This window comes from Hemitrygon akajei, chromosome 8 (assembly GCF_048418815.1).
Source record: "Hemitrygon akajei chromosome 8, sHemAka1.3, whole genome shotgun sequence".
In the NCBI taxonomy this organism is placed as follows: domain Eukaryota; kingdom Metazoa; phylum Chordata; class Chondrichthyes; order Myliobatiformes; family Dasyatidae; genus Hemitrygon; species Hemitrygon akajei.
Genome location: NC_133131.1, coordinates 11622083 through 11638479, shown reverse-complemented (window position 1 = coordinate 11638479; position 16397 = coordinate 11622083). Strand labels below are relative to the sequence as shown.

The 16397-nt window shown below is 44.3% G+C and overlaps 1 protein-coding gene across 25 annotated transcripts in view; it reads left to right on the top strand.

Moving 5' to 3' along the window:
- The window catches only part of msi2b (musashi RNA-binding protein 2b), a 621405-nt gene that overhangs the window by 83739 nt on the left and 521269 nt on the right, over positions 1–16397 (top strand). The gene's annotated exons all lie outside the window — the stretch shown is intronic.

Here is a 16397-nt window from a genome sequence, read left to right as displayed (position 1 = left end):
GCCACAGGGAGGATGTATAAACTCCTTACAGAGAGCGATAGAAAACCTTCTAAACACTGATCCCTAGAGAGATCCTTGCAAATACTTATAGACAGTGATCCTTTCAGAGGTGGGTGGGGGGGAAGGAAGACGAGAGATAGACCCTAGCCAGATCACAGGAAAATTTAGAATGACCAATTAACCAACCAACCTGTATGTCTTTGGACAGTGGGAGGAAACCCACATGGTCACGGGTAGAACATACAAACTCATTACAGATGACAGCGGGAATTGAACCCAGGTCGCTGGTACCGTTAAATATTGTGCTAAACACTGCGCTACCCGCACTACCCTGCCTCAATCACTGGTGCTGCAAAGCGTTGCATTAGCCGCTACCCTAAGATGCGCTGGGGGCAGTCTGCAAGTGTCGCCACACATTCTAGCGCCAGTGTAGTGTGCCCATAATGTTCAGCTGCACAACACGCAACCAGCATAGAATATGCAACAACAGCAAAAGAAACCATTTTCCTACTGCCCATGCCAGCCACACACACAGGTGGGCCGCCAACCTCTGTACAAACCACCTGTGGGTTGTGATCCCAGACTCATAGACATCAGGTTTCCAGCTTCTGAACCAGGGTACCATGTGCTGAATCCTCTTGGAATATGCTTAACATGGTTTAGGAACCTGATCTCTCCATTATTAGTTGTATCCATTATGTTTTCCCCGTCTCCCTCATTTTAATTCTCAATGGCCACTGTATTAGGTACACCTGTTTATTAATACAAATATCTAATCAGCCAATCATGTGGCACCAACTCAATGTATTAAAGCATGCAGACGTGGTCAAGCGGTTCATTTGTCATTCAGACCAAACATCAGAATGGAGGAAGAAATGTGATCTAAGTGACTTAGTGGAATGTTTGTTGGTGCCAGATGGGGTAGTTTGAGTATCTCAGAAACTGCTGATCTGGAATTTTCTAGAATTTACTAGAGTCATTGGATGCATTTAAGGCAGAAGTAGTTGGGTTCTTGATTAGCCAGGGCATCAAAGGGTATGGGGAGAAGGCAGGGGAGTGGGGTTGACTGGAAGAATTGGATCAGCCCACGATTGAGTGGCGGAACAGACTCAATGGGACGAAAGGCCTACTTCTGCTCCTATGTCTTACGGTCTTACAGAGAACGGTGCAGAAAACACAAAAATCCAGTGAGCAGCAATTCTGTGGGTGAAAGTGCCTTGTTAATGAGAGAGATTAGAGGAGAATGGCCAGACTGGTTCTAGCTGATGGGAAGCCAACAGTAACTCAAATAACCACGTGTTACATCAGCAGTGTGCAGAAGAGCGTCTCTGAATGCACAACATGTTGAATCTTGAAGTGGATGGGCTACAGCAGCAGAAAACCGTGAACGTATACTCAGTGGCCACTTTATTCGGTGCAGGAGCTACCTAATTAAGTGGCCACTGAGTCTATTCCTCCTCTGTTCGAATCTGTATCTCCTGTCTTTGGTTGTGAGCCTGTGTATGACACTTACCACAGGGTTAGGAGGGAGTTGGTTCACTTTCCGAGCCATAGAGGGAAAGCAGTATGGATACAGGTGGTGTCTGTTAGTTAATATGTTAAACTAAGGCTTTGCCTGATGAGAAGTTGTCCTTGGTGTTCTAGCCAAAAATTATCTCTTAACCGTTTTATCATAAAAACAAACTGGGTTTGTTATCGTGAACTGGCTGCTGTTTTTCCTATGAAGTGACTTCACTTCATTCCTTGTAAGGCATTTTGGGATGTTGAGGTCATGAAGGATACTCTTGGAATTCCATTCCTTCTCTTGTGTTCTCGTGCCCTTCTGCTGTCTCTTTGAGGCTGTAGTTCTGTGTTGGCAAGACTGTGGGTTGGAATGTAGCGATCGCATAGGGAAATACCAACACCTAATGGATTTAACAAGTCTTTGTTCACTGCCACGTTAGTGCAGCTGTACTCTCCCAGGCCTGACAACATTATCAGCCTCCAAGAGTCTACAGTGAGCATACTTCCAGTGTGGGCTTGACGATTGAGGGCTTGACTCTTAAGGTGGCTCCACTGTCTCCTGAAGGCTCTTTGAGCAGTTGCTTTCCAAAGTTCAAAATAAGATTATTATCAAAGTACGTAGGTGTCGCCATATAGCACCGTGAGATTCATTTTTGCAGGCTTTCAAGGAAAAACAACAGAATCAATGAAAAACTACACACAAACAAATGTGCAAAAGAAGACAAACTGCTAATATAGGGAGGTAGATGGGGGGGGGGGGGGGGTGAGGGGTAGAACAAGAGCTGTAGAGCCCTTGAAAGTGAGTCCATAGGTTGCTGAAACACTTCAGAGTTGAGGTGAGTGGAGTTATCTATGCTCATTCCGGAACCTGGTTGTAAGGCATACCTCATTCCTGATGGCAGCGGCAAGAAGAGAGCATGGTCTGGATGTTGGGGGTCCTGAATGATGGATGCTACTTGCGTTTAGTCCTGTTGCTGCAGGTTCGTAGTCCAACTCTGCCCGTTGGATCTTGAGCTGGAGAATCCGGTCTGGCGCTCTGCAGTGCGGAGAGGATGCTGCAGTGTTGCTTGACGTGCTGAATCAAGGCCCCATCTGTCTTGTGTAAAAGATCCCTTGGTATCTGCTTTAAGAGCTGTGGGGTTCTCCCTGGGGTACGGGCTAATGTTTATCACTCAACCCAACATCGCTATAAATAACAGGCTTACCTGCTCGTTATTATTCAACTACTCGTGGGAACTGCTGCGATTTTTGACATTACAGCAAAGATGACACTTCAAAACAAAATGTTTTATTATAGTCACATGCACCAGGGTACCGACCTGTCTTTCACACGGTCCATCACTACGTTGAGGTAGTACAAAGGGGAAGCAAAGTGTTGCAGTTACACAAAGTGCAGTTCAGGTAGGCGGTAGGCATGAGGACATAATGAGGTAAATTGTGAGGTCAGAAGTCCATTTGGTTGTTCAGTAGGTTGAAACCAGCAGGACAGACCAGACACTGCCCTCCTTGAGCCTTGTGGTACCTGCTTTCAGGCTCTTGTATCTTGAGGTTGTAATGTTCTTTTGGAATTCAGTTCTTATCTTGGCTTCTAGCCCTTGTCCTCTCTATATAGTTTTGCCCCCACCCCCCACCCCCAAATGTCATTTGCTCTCTGGTTTTTTTTCTTCTTCACTCCACTGCTGTCTGTAAGGAGTTTGTACGTTCTCCCAATGGCCGCGTTGGTTTCCTCTGGGTTCTCCAGCTTCCTCCCAAAGGCAGGTTAACAGGGCGGAATAGAACGACGTGGGCTTGTTGTACCAGAAGAGCCTGTTACCCTGCTGTATCTCCAGAAAAAGCACACACAAACAGAAATTTCTCTTCATCCTTCTCCCTCCAAACCCAGCGTATGTGAATGTTCTTGGGGCATTACAGCTGTCATTCATATGTGAGCATCAAGAGCCTATATTCTGTTGGGCGTGGTGTCACAGAGAGTCCTTGTCACGCTTGGCCAACACCCCACGCTTCCCAGGGGGGTGGTGCTGCTACTGACTTTCTGGAAGTTGCTGTTACAACCCTTCACCTTTGTCACAGGGGTGGGTGGAAAATGATCTCCCCATCATTGCCCAGAGCAGTGGGTAATGGGGCTCCCCGCTCTATAGACTGCATATTAGTACCACTTCATGTGGCTGGCAGAGACAAAACTCCATTTCTCAAGTGTAATTTTGTTTTTTTAAAAAAAAATAAAGATCTCATTTTGAAGATGAGAAGCTTATATGGACAGTAAGGCTTTCAGACAAAACACAACGTGTCTAAACTTGTCTCAAAGTGCTGCTTCATTATCCCCAGGCTCCACATAATTAAGCATAAAAAATAGATTATGTACGAGCCCACTCACTGAGATTTATTTTTGTGTAGCTCCTTAGTTACCTCAGGGTCCACTGATAAAATGCTCAATAATAATTTTTCTTTTTCCAAAAAGCAGATAAATATTGTCTAATAGATGCAAATGAATATACCTTCAGAGGCATATTGTTGGATATTATTTGAAAGCAACCAGTTTCACTGCCATTAGCTTTGTCCTCTTGCAATGGATGGATTGCCTTCAATGGAGTAGTTTTCCTCTTTCTTCTGTCAGTTCTAAGTAATATATCACGAGGTCAGTGATTTTCTGTGGGTTTTAGGTGCATGAGGCTAGTTTAATAAGTGAAGGCTTGGGCTTTAGACTTAAACTGGGCGTTGGATTCTGACTGGTTGAATTATGATTTGGTACGACAATCCAAATGTGCAGGAACACAAGAAGCTGCAGAGAGTCACATACTTGTGTCATGGCACGTCCCTCCTCCCGAGGCCTCCGTATGTTGTGGCCTAGCTGTCCAGACACGCAAGCTAGGGCAGTACGATTATGGAGAGCAAGCTCCCCCTCTGCATGCATCTGGTGAACCCAAAGGAACGGCAGAGACAGATACAGTCTGGCACCACCGGCGTCGCAGGAGTTGCCAGTCAGTGTTGAACTCGACGTAGGAATGCAATAGGGACCCCTGATCTGGATTTTTTCCTTCCGTAGTTTACTCCTGAAGCCTCCTCCATGAGTGGGTATAGTTTTCCTTCTAAATGAGCTGCCAACCACGGTTGACGAGCAGTCTCGTCAGCCCATTGGTAGTATGTACAGGAGTTGCTGCCTCAAGATGTACAGGTTACCCCCGCAATTCGAAGGTAGAGCCTTCCTATGGAAACCGTTTGTAAACTGAATTGTCGTAAAGCAAAGAAGCAATTACCATTAATTTATATGGGAAAAATTTTTTGAGCGTTCCCAGACCCAAAAAATACCCTACCAAATCAAACTAAATAACACATAAAACCTAAAATAACACTAACATATAGTAAAAGCAGGAATGATAAATACACAGCCTATATAATGTAGAAATATTGTATGTACGGTGTAGTTTCACTTATCAAACTCGGGAAGACAGCGAACCAAAATCGATTTGGAGAAAAAAAGTCGGCGCGTACACGCATGCACAAACAACTGTCTGCACAAGGCTTCACGGTCATTGTAGTCTTTCTCGGGGTAAACACACATATAAAGCGGGCGTCTTTTTTTCGTAAAAGTGAAGATCCTCATTGGTTAGCGAAAACAGGTACTAATGTAGGTCCTTCGTAACAGCGAGCTGTCGTAAAGCCAACGTTTGAAAAATGGGGGCCGCCTGTATAAGGTTTATAAGGAAGGGAAAATTTGTAAGGGTGTTGTCTGTACTTGAGGACTTGAGCAGTAGGTAAAGGTTGAATCGGTGAGGAATTTATTTTCTGGAGCGTGGGTGAAATGAGCTGAGATTTAATAGAAGTATATAAATTCTGAGTGGCATAGATAGGGTAAATGCAGGCTCTTTACCCTGAAGCCGATGGTCCAGGTGCTGTTTGTATGATGTCTGAATGATTTCCCAGCAACTGCAAGGGTTACTCCAGTACCCTCCCACATACCAAAAAATGAGCAGGTCATTTGGTTAATTGGCCTCTGAGCACTCCCTTGTTATTCCTTTTCCCACTTTATTTATTATTGTGATTTATAATAATTTTATTCCTTTGCACTGTATTGCTGCTGCAAAACAAATTTCATGTCATGTAAGTCAGTGATGATAAATCTGATTGTGATTCTCTGTAAATTGCTTGTAATATTTCCTTTTCAATTTCCTTCAAAGTGGCGTCACGGGTAGATAGGGTCATAAAGAGAGCTTTTGGCACGTTGGCCTTCATAAATCAGAGTATTGAATATGGGAGTTGGAATGTTATGTTGAAGTTGTATAAGATGTTGGTGAGGCCTAATTTGGAGAACTGTTTGCAGTTCTGCTCACCTACAGGAAAGAAATCGGTAATATTGAAAGAGTGCAGAGAAAGTTTACAAAAATGTTGCTGGCACTTGAGGACCTGACATAATTATATAGAGAAAGGTTGAATACATTAGGACTTTATTCCCTGGAGCTTAGAATGAGCGGAGCTTTGGTAATGGTGTACAAAACTGAGGGGAATAGATGGTGTAAATGCAAGCAGGCTTTTCGCACTGAGCTTGGGTGAGATGAGAACTAGAGATCATAGGTTAAGGGTGAAAGATGAAATATTTAAGGGGAACCCGAGGAACTTCAGTCAGGATAATAATGTGTGGGATTCGCTGCCATTGGGAGTGGTAGATGGGGTTGGATTGCAACACTGAAAGAAGTTTGGATTGGTACATGGATCAGAGGGGTATGGAGGGCTATGGTCCTGGTGTGGGTTGATGGGACCAGGCAGATTAACAGTTCATCCGTGGACTAGATGGGCTGAAGGGTCTGCTTTGTGCTGTGGTGTTCTCTGACTGAGAAAACAACAGCTACAATCATTTAGCACACAATTGGACCTTTTACTCTTGGTTTGAATTGTGCTCGTTCCTGCAAAAATTTGTTTAATTTTAGGCGCAATCTGTGTTGTTCTTGTGAAATGCTGCTTAAACAATGCCATTGACGCTGCTGCAAGTTAAGTTTTTCGGTTGCATCTCTGCATGCATACAACAAACTTGACCTTGAGTCTGTGCCAATCGGCAAGCATCCAGTTTTAGACAAAAATACCAGTTTGGCACAGACTAGATGGGCCAAATGGCCTTTTTCTGTGCTCTAAGCACGGATGAGTGGTAGGGTCAGGGACTGGAGGGGATGTAGATGGGATTATGGGGGCATTGTCAGCCAATGAGCATAGTGTCATCATAAATCCAGTATACTGAAGTGTCTGTTTCTGTGCTCCATCTTTCTGTGACTAAATGACTCTTTGACTTCCAATATAGCCTGCACAATGTCGGCATGACATGATGCCAAACCGTGCTGCTTGGATATTACCCATCATTTTAAAAAAAATTGTAACACCAAGTGAAAATGGAATTGTATGTATTCCATAATAAACTAGTTTACTTTCAAAGCCTTTTGAGCTGGTGTCTGTAGTCAATGGAGTATTATTGCAGAAGTCACTGCTGTAAGATGGGAACATTCAAATGCAGTTTTCATAAACAGTTATGCCATAACAGCTAGATTTAAAATAAAAATTGAGTCCTCTTGGGAAAACTTCTCTTCTGCAGCTGATGCCACGGGTTTTTTTTTTATGGCGGTGCAAGGAGTCGTGGTTGAACGTCCCACCTGAAAGGCAGCAGTCTCTGAGTGTTGGCTTCGAAAGTTGTGTATGAAGTGGGCAGCTACGAGCACAGTTCAAGGATTAGCCAGAGTTCTAAGACCATACAGCACAGGAGCAGAATTCAGCCATTTGTCCCAGCGAGACTGCTCCACCATTTGATCCCGACTGATTTATTACCTCTGCCCTGCCTTCTTCCCGTAACCTTTGACATCCTTACTAATCAAGAACCTATCAACCTCCGCTTTAAATATACCCGATGACTTGGCCAGTGAGTTTTAAACAGAATCGGGTTTACTATCACGGGTGTATGTTGTAAAATCTGTTGCTTTGCAGCAATAGGTACAGTGCAAGACTAAGTCACAAAAATAATGACACGGTGCCGAAGATGAGTGTCATGTTCATGGACTGTTCAGAAATTTGATGGCAGAGGGCAAGAAGCTGTTGAGTAATGTAGGTAAAAAGGGAGCAAATAGGGCAGTGCATTTGCAGTGAGAGAAGTGATGGATGTTGAAATCTCAAAGCTAAATTAAGAAAATAGTAAAAAGTTGAAGATGAGAAGAGAGGTTGGACAGGCTTTCTTGCATTGTTGCTTTGAGCTCTAGGGGCTCTCTGACCTTTGCCTGAAGTCGAGCAGGGGTGGATATATCCAGTTGAAATAATTCCTCTCTGCAGCTGGAAGATGTTTGGGGGATAGCTGTGGCTCGGTCTGAAAGAGCTCTTGCTTCTAAGCTGCACTCGAGCCTAAAAATTGCAGTACTGAAGGAAATCTGGACTCTCAGAGCAGACCTGTGACACTCCCTTCAAGAGAAATTTCTTTTTGGTTGCTTGACCGATGTTTTACCCCTTGGCCAGCATCACAAGACCAATTACCTGGTCATTAACATGTTACTGTTTGTAGGAGATAGCCATGCATGAATCGGCTGCTAATTTGTTGTCAAAGTGCATATGTGTCACCATATACTACCTTGGGATTCATCCTACAGGAAAATGCATACAACAGAATTTATGGAAAACTGGCAAAACAACCAGTGTGCAAATGAAGGCAAATTGTGGAAATAAAAAATAAATAATACTGAGAACATGAGTTGCAGAGTCCTGTGTAGTCTTTGAAAGTGAGTGCAGGTTGAAGAATGTGCTGACATTTGGAGAGGGTTCAAAGGAAGTTCACAAAAGGGATTCCGGGATTGAAAGGCTTATGATATGAGAAGTGTTTGATGGTTCTGGGCCTGTACTCGCTGGAAATTAGAAGAATGTCAGGGGGTGAGGTGTGGTTCTCATTGAAACCTATCGAATGTTGAAAGGCCTAGATAGAGGGCACAACCTCAGAATAGAAGGACGTCCATTTAGAACATAAATGAGGAGGAATTCCTTTAGCCAGAGGGCAATGAATCTGTGGAATTCATTGCAACAGATGGCTGTGGAGGCCAAGTCTTTATGTCTATTTAAGGCAGAAATTGATAGATTCTTGATTAGTCAGGGTGTGGAAGGTTACGGGGAGAAGGCAGGAGAATGGGGTTGAGGGGAAATGGATCAGCCACGATCAAATGGTGGAGCAGATATGATGGGCTGAAAGGCCTGATTATGTTCCAATTTCTATTGGTCTTATGAAGTTGGAAGGTGCTGTAGAAATTTCCTCAGCACATCCTTCGTTTGTGTTGGTTGTTAATGCAAATCTTGCTGGATGTTTCCATGAACATATAAATAAATCTGGATCTGAAATCTGAAAATTGCTCATCCTTGAAGAGATATTTCTCAACCAGCCAGCTGAGCTGCCTCAACATTGTTGGTTGTGTTGAGCTAAGCTGAGGCATTGTCTATTTAAAGGCAGCACCCTTGTGCAGAGAGGCAGGGAAGGAAAGGCTGAGGTTAAAAAAAATCATCTGAATAGAATCAAAGACTCCATAGATCTACTTCAGTCATTTGTACCACATCACAAGTAATAGAAAAGTATCTGCTAACCTTGATTCTGATACTGTATATCAGAGGTGCTGCTGTAAACTGAATGGGGATAATGCCTTTCATGACAGATTAGAGCCTTGGCATTAAGTCAGCTTTCTAGTTTGTGATGCCTTCTGTAATGTTTTTTTTCTCTCTATTCAGTGTTTCCTTTTTCATCCATCTCTTTTGTGACAGATAGCGCTTCTCATTTGCACAAAAGCTACTCCAAGGCTATAGTTACTGTCATCGAAACCTTTCCAAAGATCCGTGAGAGCTCTCCAGAGCTTGGAGAGTGAATGTCCAGGAGCTGGTGGGTGAAGCGCTGTGTTTCCTTTCAGAAGCTGCGCTATCAGCAGTTAAGGCCGGCAGGTTCACTAAATAGAGGTTAAATTGAATTTTTTTTTTAAAAAGAAGAGATTTATTGTCGTGCTGTTTCTAGCCAGAGTTTCATTGAGGACTCTCCTGACAGTGTTGTGAGCGCTTGAGGTTTCATTAGTCTCTGCCTGTCTTGCAAGGTGTGGTGACTCATGGGTGAAGAAGTTGGCTAAGTCAAGTCAAGTCACTTTCATTGTCATTTCGACCATAACTGCTGGTACGGTACACAGTAAAAACGAGACAACACTTTTCAGGACCATGGTGTTACATGACACAGTACAAAAACTAGACTGAACTACGTAAAAAAAAACAACAGAAAAAAAAAGACACTAGACTACAGACCTACCCAGGTCTGCATAAAGTGCACAAAACAGTGCAGGCATTACAATAAATAATAAACAAGACAAATAGGGCAGTAAGTTGGTGTCAGTCCAGGCTCTGGGTATTGAGGAGTCGGATGGCTTGGGGGAAGCAACTGTTACATAGTCTGGTCGTGAGAGCCCGAATGCTTCGGAACCTTTTCCCAGACAGCAGGAAGGAGAAGAGTTTGTATAAGGAGTTTGTAAGTCGAGGTTTTGATGGAATTAGAAGGGTGACAACAGGGGAATTGATTCGCCATCTTGGCCAGGGTTGGCTGCACGGAGACCGGTTTGCTTAACCGCAGATGCAGTGTAGGTCTGGATTTCTGAGGCACGGTGGTCAGGTGAGAAAGAAACTAATCAGGGTGGCTAATGAAATGTTGGCCTTTCCAACTGGAGACCAGAATAAAAGCTTAAGCTTGTTGTTCAACCATACATGTATAGAGCTAAATGAAGCATTGTTCCTCTGCTGTCAACGATTGACAGATTCACGTAAAATGCCAGGCGTGTGTTTGTCAGATGGTATAATGTGACTGGCTCATAATAATAAAACAAGCGGTTGTGTACACATGTGACACAGTATCAAAAAGGGATGAAGAGTGACCAGTGAAGGATGAGAATCTGTCTGAGGTGGGGAGAGGGTGGCAGGGCTTTCAGGTGGGGTGCACATGTATGCTGGGTGACAGCAGGGTGTTAAGCTGGGGAAAGAAGCTGTTACCCAGCCTTGATAGTTCTGGTTCTTGTGCTGCGGTACCTTCTGCCTGACAGCAGGAGGTCAAAGCGATTGTGGGAAAGATGGGAGGGGGGTCTTTGAGAATGCTGGAGGCAGTGCTTCTGATTTGTCCTGAATGGGGGGGGGGGGGGAGAGTGGAGAGAGACTCTGATGTTCAATAAGGTGGTTTCAAACAGTTACACAGAGCCCTGTTCAGTACACATCTGGAGTACTGAAAATGGATCAGTTTCACATCATTAAAAGGTTATGTTGGCTTGAAGTGAGTGCTGCAAAATTCAGCCGCATCTTGTGGGTTGAGTGGTTATAAAGAAAAAAGTGGGTGCGAGGTCATAGAGGACTGGAGGATGCCATTTAGCCCATTGTGTCTGTGTGAAATTTGGAAATGTCAACAGTTCCTTCTGCACAAGGCTGCTCGACCCACTGAGTTCCTCCAGCAGATTGTTTGTTGCTCCAATCCCCTTCCCTGCTCCGGGCCTGTAGCCTGACAGTTAGGGACTCTGCTGAAGGACCAGAACTTTCAGACAGTGAATTCCAAACCTACTAGTTGTCAATAATCTTTTAATTATAATGTGCATTTGTCACGTGTATATCAAAACATTGAAACATACAGTGAAATGTGTCACTTGTGTCAACGGCCAACACTGACCGGGGATGTTCTGGGGGGCAGCCAGCATGTGTTGCCATGCTTCTTGTGCCAACATAGTATGCCCACATTTACTAATCCTAACCCGTATGTCTTTGGGATGTGGGAGGAAACCCATATGGGCCAGGGAAGAACGTACAGACGGTAGCAGGAATTGAACCGTGAGCTGTGATCGTTGGCCCTGTAAAGCATTGTGCTAAACCTCCACGTTACCATGCCACCCCATGAATCCTATCAAATAACTTGACCCCTGATTACTGAGCTTTGTACTAAAGAACATGGGTGGTACTTGTTTACGCTTTTGAGGCCTCCTTCAATTTTGATAATTAAAACTTCCTTGAGTCCCCTTCCAAAGAAACCTACCTCAGCTCAGAGCATTTTTGGAGCAGGGGAGAGAAAAAAAAGCCTTTGCTGGAAATCTGAAGTAAAAATAGAAAGTGGTGGAAGCACTTGGTTGGTATCTGTGGGGGGAGAAAGCACAACAGCTCATCGTCACTGACTCTTCAACTGAACATGGCATGGTTGAAGTTGCAGAGAAGGGAAGGTGAAGTGTCCTTGACTCTCTTTTACTCCCCACAGATGCTGCTTGATCTTCTGAGTGTTTTCTGAACATTTTCTGTATAGTTCAGACAGCTTTTTACTGTAGTTCAACATTCTTAAAAACCTCTTCTGCATCCTTTGACTTTCCCCTGAAGTGTCAGATCTAGAGGACGTGCATTTGAGGTGAGAGGGGAGAAGCTTTAAGGGGAACGAGTAGGGCAGTTTTTTTGTTTTTTTAAGAGTATGGTAGATGCTGGGACAAGCTACCCAAGATAGTAGTGGGAACAGCTGCAATAGTGGTGTTTGGAAGCTTTTAGATAGACACGGTGACAGGAGAGACATGGTTCATGTGCAGGCAGAAGTTCAAGTTTAGTGTCATTCAACCATACATGTATACAGCTAAATTAAATACTGTTTCTCTGGGCCCAAGTTGCAAAACATAGTCACACACAGCACGTACAGTTATGATCCGGCACATACAGTCACAAAATAATATTATCACAAGCCCCTGAGTGGCATGGCCTGAAGATTGAAAGGTTGACGTTAAGGTCGAGGTGCCTTGACGTCAACCTGCTGATGTTCAGGCTGTGCCTGAAGAGATTTAATTTGCCATATGTTCAGCACAGACACTGTGGGCTGAAGAGTCAGCTTCTGTTCTGCACTGTACTATCTTCCAAAGAAATTATAGAGGCAATTCAAGATTTCCTGCAGATTTAGGAAGGAATTTATGAGGAATATGGAGCAAAACTGATTTTAAATTTTGTTTAAATCCCCTTTGCCCTCATTTTGGGTATTCCTGAGGGGAAATGTGGCCTTAATATTCTTCCAAAATCTGCCATCTCGCACTTGTCTATAATGATCACTTGCCAATTGCACGCCCACTCTGCCAGTTTATTAATGTCCTGTTTTGTCACGGCTTTCCTTCTCTGCTATTAGCTGTACCCTCCAATTTGATTCAGCTGCAGCTTTTGATGGAGAACGTCTGATTGCTTCTCCAAGGTGCTGTCACAAATGCATCCCAATCGTGGTTCAGTGTCCCGATCCCCGGGAATGCCATCTCGCAGACTAATTATGGGATGATTCAGAGACACTGATCCATTGATGGGAGTCAGCATCATGGCAATGGAAATTTAAATTCAAGAAATAAAATAAATGCACAATACCTGAGGGTTTGGGGGGCGGGGGGCTGAAATCTGACAGCAACTCTGATATCATTTGGATGGGCTAGTAGGACTTCATTCCTCAGAGTGGAGGAGGCTGAGAGGTGATCTCGTAGACGAGCCACAAATTCATGGGGCATCAGTAAGGTGAATGCATACAGTCTCTTTCCTAGGGAAATGGAAACGTCGCTGGAGCGAAAGAGGAAGAGGGGTGACTTGAGAAAGGCGTTCAAGATGATGAGAGGCGTAGATTGAGTGGACAGCCAGAGACTTTCTCTCAGGGTGGAAGTGGCTAATATAAAGGGTATTTGGTGAAAAGAATGGGGGGGGGGGATATTGGAGGTACATTCTTTACATAGAGAGTGGTGGCTGCCAGGGGTGGTGGTAAAGGCAGATACGTTAGGGTCATTTAAGAAACCCTTAGATAAGCAGATGGATGATAGAAAAACAGAGCGAAGGGTTATATTGATCTTGAAGTGGTCATGGGTCAAAGAGCCTGTACTATGCTATAATGTTCTATGTCCTTAATCACCCTCCCCTATATTTTCCTCCCATCATCTTAAAGTCATGCCCTGCTGTACTAGTGACTTACAGCCTGGGGGAAAATTTTTGGCTGTCCACTTTATCTATCCCTCTTATCATTTTGCACATCTCTTAACCTTTGCTCCAAACAGGAGACCCCCAACTTGTGATCTACTTCATCTTCATAAGAAGCGTTCTCTAGTCCAGGCAGGGTCCTGGTAGCTCTCCTCTGCACCCTCTCTAAAGCTTCCACATCCTTCCTACAATGAGGCGACTTGAACTGATCGCAATAGCCCAGTCCTGATGAAGGGTCTTGGCCTGAGACGTTGATTGTTTACTCTTTTCCATAGACGCTGCCTGGCCTGCTGAGCTCCTCCAGCATTTTGTGTGTGTTACAATAGTCCAAGTGATGGACGGTGACAGTTCAGTGTATGAACCCATTAAAGATGCAGAGTGCCCATACCTATGATGCAAATCAGGAGCCTTATTCAAGGGTACTGCAGCTGTACACAAAGCATCGCTGATAGGAAAATGGATTGGGGTGAGAGGCTCAGATTCTGATTGACTCCCTTGGGTGAACTTCCAGAATTTGCCAGACGTTCTCAGGAACCCGAGCTGAAGTCGATTGAATGGCTTTCAAGACTTCATTCATAGAAGCTTCCGAAGTGGGGAGGCCAGCCAGTACCACATGACTCTGAAGGTTATTTAGTGTTTGTTTTACAGTTGGATGCATTTCAGTTTCCCTGATGTGTGGGAGGTTGGAATTTTTTTTCTTCTCTCTCACTGGATGTGAATGAACAAGGCAGCAAGTGGCACTGAGCCTAGGCTGGGGGTTGCTGGTGTGCTGAAGTGTCTTTGAACAAAATGGGGACTCAAATGTTTCCTCGTTAAACCATAGTCAGGGCTCTGCACCGACCCAGGCAAGCCTTAGATAATTACTTGAACACTTTATTTCTAATTTAAATTGTGAGACAAGTTATAACAGGAGTCCAATTCAGCGATCGTTCACACCTCAGTACAGGTACAAACAAGATGGCTTCTTGGTGATCGCAGAAGTAATTAAAAATAAAATTAGATGGTTTTGCCAACTGTGATGTGGAGAATTGGTCTGGCTGCATGTCTGTACAGTCACTGTTTGTTTTGGCACCTTGCACTGGCCCCATGGTTGCAGAAGATGAACACAATGATGCTCAGTTTAAAACTGAACCTGGGGCAGCATCAGTCCTTGAACCCAGTGCAACACAAAATCCTGGGAGAATTTAGCGGGTAATGCAGCATCTATAGAAGGGAATAAACAATCGACATTTCAGACTGAGACCCTTCCCAGAATGTTCAAAGTTAAAGGTAACTTTATCATTAAGATTCATTTTCTTGTAGTTTACAGGAAAAAAGAAAAACTCAAGAATTTTGCAAAAAAAAGTCTTTGCATAAGCTTACAAAGAACTGACAACCAATGTGCAAAAGACAGACGATGCAAATGAAAATAACTGAAATGTGAGTTGTAAAGAGTCCTTGAAAGTGAGTCTGTAGGTTAAAGAGTCAGTTCAGTGTTGAGGTGAATTAAGTTGTCAGTGCCGGTTCAGGAGCATGATGCTTGCAGGGTAATAACTGTTCCTGAACTTGATGGTGGTGTGGGACACACAAGGCTTCTATGCCTCAGGCCTGGGGCAAGAGGGCAAGGAAATGTCATCCTTCTCTCCCCGTCCACTGCTCTGGAATGATTTCAGACTCTCCTCAGGGCACTGCAGATACTTCATGTGTCATGCAGATACCAATTTTTGAGGGAGATGGGTTGGAGGAGGTGGAGTGGGCTTTATGCTGTGTAGAGTGGCATTGTATGGAAAGAGGGGTAAGTATTGTACTGATAACACAGTGAATGGGGGGGGGGGTAGGCTTTTAATTCACTTGCAGACACCTTGTTCGGCCTTTAACCCTATACGTAGTGGCTCTCTCTGCACGGTCCACTGTCCCTTGTAACACAACTATTTTTGCAGAGAGTGTTGAACTTCACACCTTCGATGTGGTGACAGGTGTGGCAGCAGCAATGTGCTGTGAAGTCGGTGCCAGAGATGCATTAAACCAACACTACGATGTGAAGGGTTGATTTTTTTTGCACTTGTTGTAAATTTGGTGCTGCTGGGGGAGCAGAGTGATGACATTTCCTCTTTTCAGAAGTGATTTAGACTTCGCTACCTGGAGAACAAAGTGGTTGCTTCCTGTGGATAAAGTTTACTTTCTGTTATTCGTTGAGGAGTCCCGGAACCCAGTCACCTCGGTGCTGTTACTGACTTCCTGGCCATCCCATTAAAGCACCTTCCCAATACCAAGTTCAAGTTCCATTCGTGTATTCAGCTAAACGAAACAGCGTTCTCTGGGGTCAAGGTGCAAAACGCAGTACATACAGTCAGACCCATACTGCTTACAATGGCACATATAGTCACAAAATAATATTAACACAAGGCCGAGTTTTTTTTAATCATCTCTCAATGTCTTGAAAAAAAAGTCCCTGAGTGACACAGCCTGAAGATTGATGGGTGCATGGGATGTTGTCCTGGAGCCACGTTTCTGCAAGGATAAGCACATAGCAGTTCCTCATCTCCCACAGCAGACAAAGGCAATCCAACGTGTCTTCTAGGGAGCGAACACTAGAGTGCAGCACCTGTGGGAGGGCCAGCCTCAACTGTGGTCCCAACTTGGGGTGTAACTATTGGCTCCCCCCTACTGGAGGACTGAGGTCAGCTGTGATTGGCACCCTCTTTGTTTATCCCTTGCCCCCTCCACCACCATCTATTTGAAGAGGTAAAGCACCTTGGAGCCGGGGAAGTTCGTTTTGAAGTGTTGTCACTGTTCTAATACAGGAAGCATGGCGGTAAATTTCTTGCACAAACAGGGAAACGATGACCAGAAACTTTATTAAAAATTCTTTGGAACAGACTCGATGGGCCAAAAGGCCCGATTCTGCTCCTATATCCTGCGGTCTTAATGATAATGATTGA